Raw genomic sequence first — 9,569 nt, forward strand, 5'->3', positions numbered from 1 at the left:
ACACACCGGCAGCCCCACAGCTCACACCCCCCTCACACAGAAGAGGCCCCACACCTCCCCCCATCCCGACCCCTGTCACACACAGGCGGCCCCACATCCCCCCCCAGCCCTGACCCACCACACACAGGCGGACCCACATCCCCCCCAGCCCTGACCCACCACACACAGGCGGACCCACATCCCCCCCAGCCCTGACCCACCACACACACGCGGCCCCACATCCCCCCCAGCCCTGACCCACCACACACACGCGGCCCCACATCTCTCCCTCAGACCCCCCCGACCCTGTGCAGGCCCCAGGAGCCAGGCGGTGCCGGGGCGGGGGGGCAGCCACAGTACTTGCCGCAGAGCTCGGGCTCCGGAGAGGTGAGGAGACACCCCCTTCCCCTCAGGCAGCGCAGGAGTTCCCCTTTTTCCAGCCGGGAGGAGGCGGGGGGTGCCCGCAGAGCGCGGCCCCCACACCCCTCAGAGCCACCGGCCGCTCCGGGCAGAGGCGCCGCCGCCGCCGGGCCCCCCCTGTGCCGCCGGGCCCCCCCTGTGCCGCCGGGCAGGAGCCGGCGGGGACGCCGCTGGGTCCTAAAGGCTCCCGCCTGCCTTCCGCGGGCGGCAAAGCTGCTGCTGGCGGAAAGCAGGGGGAGGGGGCGGGCGGTATCACCGAGAACCACGTGGCAAGAGCGGGGGGGGGGGATAAACAAAATAACACCACACCCCCCCCGCCCCCTCAGCCGGCGGCGGCCCCCGCACTCCACGGGGCGAATTCACGTCGGGAACCAGGAGCCTTTACCCGGGTCGGGGTCCCGGCGCTGCCGGGCGCTCCCCGGCTTCAGCTGTTGGTTTCGTGGGGCGGGTTCAGCTTTTCTCTCGGGGGTGTGTGTATTATTTTGTTTATCCCCCCCACCCCCCGCTCCTGCCACGTGGTTCTCGCTGACACCACCACCCCCGCCCCCCCAGCTCCTGGAAAGAGCTCCTGGAGCAAAAATCTTCCTTTAGAGGAGAAAACACATCTCGGGTATCTTCCTCTGTGCTCGTGTGTTCTTGAGTGGACAGGGAACAAAGTGATCTATACAGCTGATGGATTTGATCACATAGGTGAGTACTAGTGTAGCCATTCTGCAAACGTAATATCATTCTTTTTAACTGAGCTTATTCAGTAATCTTCTGGTATATGACATTGCATGCAGTTCTTGAAGTGAACTTTTGAAACTCTGAAGTTGGTCTGTAGGCTGATGATTTAATATTTTTTCTTTAAAAGGTTCTACTGTTTGATGGCTCTTGCAACTCCATTGACCCACAGACATTCCAGTCTCGTCAGCTCTGCCAGGTACTTTTGAGCAACCTGAGCACAGTCTTGAATTGTTTTCTAGCAGACGCACAAGAGCTTACTGGAAAAGGTTTGTAATGGCATTGCTAAACCTTTGATATGTTTTATTAATATTTAGAATGATGCTTGGGTTGTAATTGTGGAAAAATGAGCTTTTGTCATTTTTGATGACTGGAAGACAGTCACATTTAGCTGGGAGAAGGGCCTTAAATCTGGGAGGTTGGGAATAGCACTTAATATGCCCTGAGTTCAGGGAAACTGCTGTGGAGTTCCTGCAGGTGGGTGGGGGAGGCTGCATTCAGCAAGGAGCTGTGTGAGCAGCTGGTTGAAATGACAGCAACTGAGTGCAGTAATGCTGAGAACTGTTCTTTTTCATTCTTGTAGTGCTGGGGCCTGAATCATAGGCCCTGAAACACAGTTGACCTCTAGATGAACCTCACAACCAAAGGTTATCCATTATTAGTATCTGCTAATTAGTAAAAGCTGTATTACCATTAGCGTTAATTATTAGTATCTGATCATTAATGAAATATGAATGCTCACTAGTGACAGATGCAGCTTGGACAGAATATAATCAGCAGTGAGGATGAAATGCCGTGAGAATGTACCCAGCTTCCCTTGTTCAAGGCTGAGAACCCAAGTGTTTGGCCTTGTTAGAAACTCCCTTGGTTCTCCCCCGAGCCCTGGCCAGGCTCTGGGTGGAATCCAACAGGAGGATGAAACCAGATGTTTCTGCTCAAAGAAAAGTGCAAGTCTTTCTGCCTTGCTGATTTTTGGTCCATGAGGCTGGACCCGCTCACAGCGACTCTGGGTGCCTCAGCTATGGGTGGACGCCCCACGTAGGATTTCCCACTCCCCGGGACAGGCTCAACAAATCCTCGCTGCACCCGGGGCTGCCCAGCGCCTGCGGGGCTGGATGGTGGGAACGGGTGCGAGTGGGGATGGACCTTCCTTAATCACTATTCTCCCCATTGGGTAGTAATGATTAGGTGCATTACCTTGCTTATTCTTATTTTTCTATAATTAACTGTATGTAGTAATAATTAAGTGTAATATTCTGTATTTTTCTTATTGCTTATTTTTTGTATTACTTGCTTGTATCTTTTAATTGTTAACAGTAAAATAAGCCTACTCTTTTTACTCTGGTGTCTGAAGTTAATTGGCATCCTTAATCAGCAGAGCAATTCTTAGCTAGCAATTTATAATAGCATGCAAATATTGTATTGCAAATTGCTAAAAAATATAAAGGAAGTATAAATGAGTAACTTCTGAAGTAAGTAACTTGAGTTTCTATAGCTTTTTGTGTTCTCAATTGTCCTTGGACTATTGAGGGGAAAAAAAGAATATCCCTTTGCTGTAGTAAAAATCTCTGCTAGGTGAAAAAGACATGTCTTAGTCATGAGGGTATTTAAAAGTTCAGGCTTTATTTTTTTTTAGCCTTTATTTTATTTTAGCCTTCAGTGAATGTGGCTCTTTGTAGGGATTGCTTTTTGCTGTGGTGGTGATTGTGGGTTTTTTCTTCAAATAAGGAAGTGATACAGAGTGAAAAATGGAAAGACAAAGATTTCTGCTGTGTTATTTTTATACGTTAATATGATGAACGGAGTTTTGTCAAAATTAAAGGAATTGCATAACAACAACCATCTTATGCCTTTTTTCAGGATTTACAGACTTGACAAAGCAGCAGGTGGTAACTGGCCTCATTTCTTGGGGTGCACAAGTGGTCACCTGGTTCTGTGGACCCAGTCTCCTTCCAGAAGGTGTAGGTGAGCCTGAACTGTGACCCGTTTGTGACCAGGAGACTCTCCAGTGAGTGATTCTTATGAACACGTGCTCAGCCATGTTTCTGTAAATGTTTCATCGATAACAAGTCGTGTTGGTTCAGCTGCAGCGTGTGTTGAAATTCTGTTTGTGAAACTGAGACTGGTCTGTTTTTTCAAAGAGAATAATGCAAGCAGTTTCTTTCCTGGATGTTTTCTAGAAAGAACAGTATGCCTCTGACTTCCAGGAGTTGCTTGTGTCCACAGCTTGAACTACTTGTAATTTCAAACACATTGCTATTAAACAAGAAATACTGTAATGCTTGTTTTTCCAGTAAAAGCATTACCTACATGTTTTGAACTCTTTATTTATTGCTTGAGGAAGAAATACACCTTGGAAATACTTCTTTATTTGGATGGATTATAAATTCAATTGTCAGCCTTAATTGTCTTACAAATGCTCATGTGACATGTTTAAAAACCATTCCCTTTGAGAATTGTTGGGATTTTTTTATAGCGAACTTCAGCTTACACTACGTATTCTGAGTGCTACATCAACTTGAAATGGCACTTGAGACAAGAAGGAATTGTCTTCTGTCTTACCTCTCTTTTAGCAAAGGCAGAAACAGGACTGGCTTCTTTCAAAGTTGGGGTCTTGCCTGTGCTTGAGGCTCAGCTTGTACAATCTTCTGTCTTTTTAGTCCACAATTTTAGTTTTAAAATGGGATGTTACTTCTTTAAGTTGCTTTTACTTTCTTGCCTATAGATGATGACATGCATCTGTCTAGACCTTTCTACAATTGTCCTCTGATTCAGAGCTGCTATACTGGTCATCGACAGAAGCTTGAGCATTTATCGAGGTAAGCTCGAACACTTCCACTGCAAATTCAGGAGTGGAAGGGAATGGCTTTTATATCAACAGTTGTATTTGCTACGCTTAATGCGTGTGCTGGCAGTACTCTTGACTTCAGCAATGCCTGTGTTCTGTTGAACACAGAGGGTACTTTCCTGTGTTGCAATGTTTATATAAGACAGTGAGAGTTACATGTAGTTGGCACATCAAGCACTCTACTGGGTATTGGCTAAAAGTCACTGCCTGATGTAAAAAAATCTTATCCAAAAAAATGCAAGGTAGGAAAGAATGAATGCGTAATAGCTAGGTAATGCTCTGCTTATTCACTGAAATATCATAAATCAGTTTAGTCTGCAGGGATCGGAAAGTACTTAACTATTAACCAAAAAACCACCACCACCAAACCCCTCAAGATAATAAGGCAAATGCTTAGCTTGTCAGAGTTCAGTATCATCAATATTTTCTTCCGTACCAAAGATTAAAAAAAAATTTTCACAAATATGCTGGGAAAAAACCTCTTGATGTTCAGAAAAATCTGGAAATAATGAATAAAGATTAAAACAATATATTTAGAGATATACTTAAAACTCAACGTTTGGGAAAATCTGGAAGTGATGCACCCAGCAGAGCCACGGCCTGGAGCTTGAGTGCCATGACATAGGAGATGTGGAAGAGCCAGGTCTGCTCCTGCAGAGCTGCGGAGGGAGAAGTAGAAAACATTGGGGGGCTGAGAAGGATCCCACATCTCCCCTGCCATGGGCAGCCCACCCAGGCCGTGCTGGCCACTTAGATCGGTGCCAGCTGTGACATAGGCCCATGTCTTTCTTCATTGAGGGCATCAGAAGCACCAAAATAGAGCCAAAAAACCCTAATGAAATTTCACTAGGAAACCTCACATTGAGAGACTGTGGCAATGTGAGGTTCTTACAGAAGTTTTGCACCCACCAGTGTTTTAATTGTGCAATTATGAGTTAAAAGCCTGAATTAAGAAACAGTCTGAACCTCTAAACCTGAGTTTTATCCCCTGATAACTAGAGGGCCTCTCAGCATTGCCATAAATACTGTGCTGAAACTTGTTCATTAAGAAATTCCTCAGCATCAAGCTATATGCTGCTAGGATCTGCTCAAAGCAGAGGTCCAGCAATCAGCATAAAAACTTGCTGAACTGGAGTTTGCATGTTTATAGCTTTCACTTAGCCATATGAACACACTTTGCAGAAAATCCCTGCTTCCTAGTAGGCAGGAAAAAAAACCCACCTCAAAATATACAGGCTAAAAAATATCCCCATCACTTTTGGAAGGTGCTGGCAATGCTGTGGGAGCAGGCGCCTGTGTACCTGTGTGCATGTGGTTGTGCCACGCCACGTCTCTGCTGGCTCCAACAGGTATTTAGAGCTGTCAGAGCTCTGCAGAAATGCAGTCCCGCTTGGCTGGGGCTTGTACAGGTTTTGAGGCTGATACCCCCTGCTATCACTTACAGGATCTGAATGCCCAATTCTTATTAAAATTAATGTGAACTCTGCTATCCAGCTTTCCTCTGCAGCTTTGAAAAATCTCAGCCTGGGATCACATGTGAGTCACCAGGGTTTGATATCTTTGCAGAGTTTTATTTTCAGCTGCAGGCTGGAACATTTCCAGACAAACTTTATGTAAAATTCACTCCAAACCCCACGTGGGAATCCAGGCTCATATAAAATGCTACAAACTTTTTGCGAGCTCCTAAGCTGGAGGCATTCTTTTCTTTCAAAAACAAGAAACAGCTGGGGCTTGCATTTTCTTCCCGTATTATCTATTTACATACCCTATTTTGTGCTAACATCCAAGCCCCACAGAAAGCCTTGGTGAGACTGGAGGGGTCTATGATATCTGTCTTGCATATGGGAACTGCAGCACAAACTCATTTATTTAAACTTATATGGCAGGAGCAGAGATTTCGGGCCTGCCTTCTCGAGTCAAAGGCTGTCCTCAGCTACCCGGGGTCTGTCTTTCAGGTACAGTGTGAAACAGAGGTTATATACGGTTTGGATCACCCTTGCTGCAGCCTGAAGAGCCCTGAAGACATCACCCATCTCCTGGAAAGATTCAACCGTCTTCCAAAAATGCTAAAAAAATCATCGATGTGGAAAGTCAGTAAAGGCAAGTGAAGATTTTTTGTTGTTATTTTTGTTCTTTTTTTTTTATGTGACAGATTAACAGTGGAAGTACAATGCATTTTACAGTTTGGGTGTTAATCCTTAGTGTGCTGTGAAATGGAGAAGACACTCTCTGCGCCTCAGAAAACAAAGACGTATCTCATAAGGGATATAAACACGGCAGGTCTCCCAGAGTGATGCGCACTCAGAGCGCTGCTTTCCGGCACAGGAGATGAAATCATAATAACATACACTTATTTACTTTTAAAAACCATCAATAATAAGAGCTGTATAGCTGAACTCTGGGCTCTTCTCACATGCACTTAAAAATTAAATGAATCTTAAGAAGAAACAGAAACACATATATATGTGTGTATAAGCAGCGTAAGCTATATTACAAAACACACTGAATTATCTATGTTTCTTTAAACTACCTTCAAGAGTATTTGCCACTATTAGCAATTTGTATCCAGAGAGCTCAAATCCATCACAAAAATGGGTCTGTATTATTTATCATCACTGTTCCACAGATAGGAAAACTAAGGCAGAAATAAGGGCTGATGCAGGCAGCTAATGGCCATGGGGGGAGCAGGGCCCCGCTCTGGAATTAGCGGTGGTGCTCTCCTTGCTGTTGGTTGTTGCTAAACTAAGCTGGTAAATGCATCAAAGCCCTGCTCAATTTTCTACCCCACTGCATTCCCTTTGGGCATCACCCTGAGGCCTCAGTTGAAAAAATGGCTTCAGGCACCTTTCCCTGGGGACAGGCATGTTTCTGGGGGGATGCTCCCCAGTGAGGAGGAGCCAGCTGAGGGCTGCCGTGGGGGACAGGCAGCGGGTGGCTTCACCTCTGCCCTCCTGGGAAGGCAGATGCCCGGATCCTCCACCTCTGGCTTTGCCAAGACCTATGTCACACCTCCGGTTTGCTTTGATTTGTACCATTCCCCGCATCCCAGGAGACCTCTCTGGGGACTTTTATTTTCCAGAGAGCCTTTTGCTGTCACAGGGCCTTCGAGGGCGAATTCAAATCAGTCATCAACTTCCCACTGAGTTCAAAACACCTCTTTCACCATTTTAAATGAATTTTAAATGGATGCAATGCACTCGATCTTCCAGCTGAAATAGCTTCAGTATTATCCTCCCAGCCTGAATTCCTTTTCCCCCTTGCTCTCTGCTCACTTCAGATAATTCAATGGGAATTTATTTGAAAAGAGGTGGTGGGTCACAAATGAAGTAAAACACTGACAGCAGGAGTTCCTACCCGTTCACTGCTTATGTGAAAGGCAGGGAGCCAGATTTAGGGAGCTGTGGGATAGTTATCATTAGGCTGGTTGAAAATATTCCATCTCCCCAGAGGGTGGGTTTTTTTTTTTTATTTCTTCCTTCTTCATTTCCCATAAGAATAGATTTTCTTTTGATTAAATGATATTTTTAAAAAATGTGTCTGTTCCCTCGTCTTGCTGGAAAAAGTCAAAAGCCTGAGAGAGGAAACTCTAACTAGCCCTAGCCACAGGCCTGCCTGGAGGCACTGCCAGGGAAAGTGCCTTCTGGGAAGTGTAGTTCGATTTAGGAAATCAAAGGTGCTGCAGGGAAGGGTGGAGGCACCCTGGAGCCAAGCTGTACCTCCCTGGCAGGATTCCTCAATTAAACTGCTCTGGTTTGTGGCTGAAAAGAAAGGCAGCTTCTGAATTCTAACCAAGGAAAGCTCTCATCTTTGATGAAAGTGTGAGCTTAGATGCCAGGTCTATTCCTGGTGAAGTTTCCTCCTGAATCTCACTCCTTACTCCAGAAAATGCAATGCCTGGATGAGCTACTTATTCCTCCCCTGTGTCACCAAGAGGGACACACGCCAGAGGACCTTACTAGTGCTTTTGGCAGATGCAAAATGTTACACAAGGTGACCTTATGGGGAGATGTTACAAGTGAAGTGTGGATTACTAGCAGTCCCTTGGGGATTAAGAGACAGATGAACCACTTGACTCACAAAATGTTTTTGGAAGTGGACTGCTTTTTCTTAAAAAAACCCAGGAGCATATAAGAAAGATGGGGACAGACTCTTTAACAGGGCCTATAGCGATAGGACAAGGGGTAATAGTTTTAAACTAAAAGAGGGTAGATTCAGCCTAGATATAAGAGATTTTTTTATGATGCAGGTGGTGAAACACTGGAACAAGTTGCCTGGAGAGGTGGTAGATGCCCCATCCCTGGAAACATTCAAGGTCAGGTTGGATGGGACTCTGAGCAACCTGATCTAGTTGAAGATGTCCCTGCTCACTGCAGGGGGGTTGGACCAGATGACCTTTAAAGGTCCCTTCCAGCCCAAACCATTCTGTGATTCTATTATTCTTTATTCGGGACCATCTTCTTTTTTTCAAAGCCTGTGTGAACAGATAATGCCCACCACAAGCTGCAGTAATAAAAGTTATTGCTGTTATTACTGATGGGAGCACAGTCCTTTTCTGGGTGAATCCCAAGCTGTCATGGGGTTATGTGCTCCACAGTAGGGTTACTTAAACCCTTAAGAGGCTTGGCATGAACTGAACTGTATTTGAAATGTGGTAGTTCAAGCAAGATTTGGGTATCTGCCATCTGCATTAGCTGTGCTGACCCTTGCCCTCCATTGCAAACACTTTCTTTCCTACAATGCTTGAGGTCCCTTCCAGCCCCACTATTACTTGTTCATTTGCTGGTTGCTCCATTAATGACTTGCCATTGTTAGAAGCTCCGAAGGGATGATGTAGGAGTCTGGGCCGCGCTGGGGGAAAGTTAGTGCAGGCAGAAGAATCCAAGGACGAAGACAAGGCCAGCAAAATAAGGCTGGCAAAAACACACAAGATAGCAGATAAGTGAGAAACATCTGTGGTCAGCAAAAGCACACAAGTCTGAGCAAAACAGGGTATGAGATAAGGGAGTTTTGGCAAGTTTTGGGCTTTACGTGCTAATTGCAATTAACCAATACAAATGCTTGTAGAGGCGCATGAACAGCGCGTGTAGATGACCTGTAGCCTATTAGAAGATAGATGAGCGCGTGTATGGAACTTAGAATATAAATGTAACCAGGATTGGAAAAATAAAGATGGGCGATCTGATCATCACATTGGTGTTGTGTCGTTCCTGTTCCCGCACGGAGAAATAAGGACCCCGGCTAATGGTGACCCCAACAGGATCCCTTATTTTAATTAACCCAGAAAAACACCACCACCCTCATGCTGCTGCGGCAGTTCAGGGCACCTAAAAGTGACCTTTGCATCTTTTTAAATGGATTTAATTAAACAGAACTTGTTGTCTGAAGTCTTACCAGTCCCACCATACAGCACATGGCATCTTTCCTTAGTTTGCCAAAGCCCTTTGGGATCTGCCCTACTTCAGTTCACTAAAAAGTCTGCCTGGATCCTGCCCCCCTCAAGCCAGGCCAATAATCCTCAGCAGTCTCTTCCCAGAACCTGTTGCCAAATTTTATTTACCCTACATGAAACCTTTTCCTGGAAGTGAGCTTGAAAATCCTG

The 9,569-nt window shown here is 45.6% G+C and overlaps 1 long non-coding RNA gene across 1 annotated transcript; it reads left to right on the plus strand.

Moving 5' to 3' along the window:
• The first annotated feature begins 929 nt into the window (after positions 1-929).
• LOC141950757 (uncharacterized) lies at positions 930-9,157 on the plus strand. Its single transcript, XR_012631148.1, has 6 exons — positions 930-1,089; positions 1,253-1,391; positions 2,983-3,130; positions 3,848-3,941; positions 5,926-6,070; positions 8,217-9,157. It is a non-coding gene; the product is annotated as an uncharacterized LOC141950757 (long non-coding RNA).
• The last annotated feature ends 412 nt before the right edge of the window (positions 9,158-9,569 follow it).

Source organism: Strix uralensis, chromosome 16 (genome assembly GCF_047716275.1).
Source record: "Strix uralensis isolate ZFMK-TIS-50842 chromosome 16, bStrUra1, whole genome shotgun sequence".
Classification (NCBI taxonomy): domain Eukaryota; kingdom Metazoa; phylum Chordata; class Aves; order Strigiformes; family Strigidae; genus Strix; species Strix uralensis.